The sequence below is a fragment of the Callithrix jacchus genome, chromosome X (genome assembly GCF_049354715.1).
Source record: "Callithrix jacchus isolate 240 chromosome X, calJac240_pri, whole genome shotgun sequence".
Taxonomy (NCBI): Eukaryota; Metazoa; Chordata; class Mammalia; order Primates; family Cebidae; genus Callithrix; species Callithrix jacchus.
In genome coordinates, this window is record NC_133524.1 from 137,063,267 (window position 1) to 137,065,293 (window position 2,027).

General features: G+C 46.0%; 1 pseudogene; it reads left to right on the plus strand.

The window, feature by feature from the left end:
- Positions 1–252: 252 nt before the first annotated feature.
- LOC100401244 (cytochrome c oxidase subunit Va pseudogene) lies at positions 253–1,103 on the plus strand (annotated as a pseudogene).
- The last annotated feature ends 924 nt before the right edge of the window (positions 1,104–2,027 follow it).

Here is a 2,027-nt window from a genome sequence, read left to right on the forward strand (position 1 = left end):
ACGGCAGGGCTATGTTCTGAAATCCTAGAGGCCTCCATTGTGATTCACCTCTGGGGGCCTGCCAAAGGCTCCAAACAGTGTCCATATCTGCCACTGACACCTCAAGCACCATTGGATCTGCTGGATCATACAGCCCAAGTGGCAGAAGCAGCTTGAACAGCAGCATCTATGTGTTGCAGAGCCTTCTCCTGTTCTGGAGCCCACTCAAAACTGGCAGCCTTTCAGGTCACTTGATAAATGGGCTGGAGTAACACACCGAAATGAGGAATGTGTTGCCTCCAAAATCCAAGTAGGCTCACTAGATGTTGTGCCTCTTTCTTAGTTGTAGGAGGGGCCAAATGCAGCAACTTATCCTTTGTCTTAGAAGGAATATCTCGGAGTCCGGCCCCCGCCAGCTCGCTAGCCACCCACGAGCTCACACCGGCTTCTCTCTCCATCCTCTGCTCGCGGGCCGCCATCTCCGTCATGCTGGGCGCCGCTCTCCGCCGCTGCGCTGTGGCCGCAACCGCCCGGGCCGGCCCTCGAGGCCTCCTGTACTCCGCCCTGACCCCCGGCCCCGCCGCGGCTATCCAGTCAGTTCGCTGCTATTCCCATCGGTCAAGTGAGACAGATGAGGAGTTTGATGCTCACTGGGTAACATACTTCAACAAGCCAGATATAGATGCCTGGGAATTGTGTAAAGGGATAAACACACTTGTTACCTATGATCTGGTTCCAGAGCCCAAAATCATTGATGCTGCTTTGTGGGCATGCAGACGGTTAAATGATTTTGCTAGTACAGTTCGCATCCTAGAGGCTGTTAAGGACAAAGCAGGACCTCATAAGGAAATCTACCCATATGTCATCCAGGAACTTAGACCAACTTTAAATGAACTGGGAATCTCCACTCGAGAGGAACTGGGCCTTAACAAAGTGTAAATCCCATGGATGGGCTTCCCAAGGATTTATTGATATTGCTACTTGAGTGTAAACAGTCACCTGGAAATACTGATGATAACATATTACCTTATTTGAACGTTTTCCTTTATTGAGTACCAAGCCAGTAATGGTAACTTGTACTTTAATAAAAGGGAAATGAGTTTGAACTTAAAAAAAAAAAAGAAGGAATATCTCAACAGGGTCCTTACCACTGGACTCCTAGAAATTTTACTGAGGCAGAAAGTACCTGAATTTTAGTCAGATTTATTCCCCTCCTCTGGGATGCAAGTGTCTTGCCAATAGGTCCAGTGTGTTTGCTACTTCTTTTTTTCTGACCCCATCAGCATAATGCTATCAATGTAATGGAACAGTGTGATATCTTATGGAAGTGAAAAGAAATCAAGGTCTCTCTGAATAAGATTATTACACAAAGCCAGAGAGTTTATATAGCCCTAAGGTAGGACAGTAAAGGTATATTGCTGACCATACCAGCTGATGGCAAATTGCTTCTGGTGGGCCTTATGGACAGGAATGGAGTATTTCTCAAGTCAACGACTGCATACCAGGTACCCAGAGATATGTTAATTTGCTCAAGCAATGAAACCACATCTGGTACAGCAGCTGCAATTGGAGTCACTACTTGGTTAATCTTATGATAATCTTCTGTCTTTCTCCAAGATCCATCTGTATTCTGCACAGGCCACATAGAAGAGTTGAAAGGGGATGTGGTGGAAATCACCACTTCTGTCTTTCAAGTCTTTGATGGTGGCACTAATCTCTGCAATCTCTCCAGGGATGTGATGTTGTTTTTGATTTATTGTTTTTCTAGGTAAAGCAGCTCTAATGGCTTTTATTTGGCCTTTCCCACCATAATAGCCCTCACCCTACCAGTCAGGCAGCCAATGTAGGGGTTTTGCCAGCTGCTAAGTATGTGTATAGCAATTATTTTTTCTGGCATTGGAGAAATGACACAGGATAAGTCCAGGGACCCACTGAACCCATTGTAAGTCAGACCTGAGCTAAAGCTTCATTAATTACCTGACCTCCATAAGCCCCTATTTTAACTGGAGGACCCCATTAATGTTTTGGGTTCCCTGGAATCCATGTCA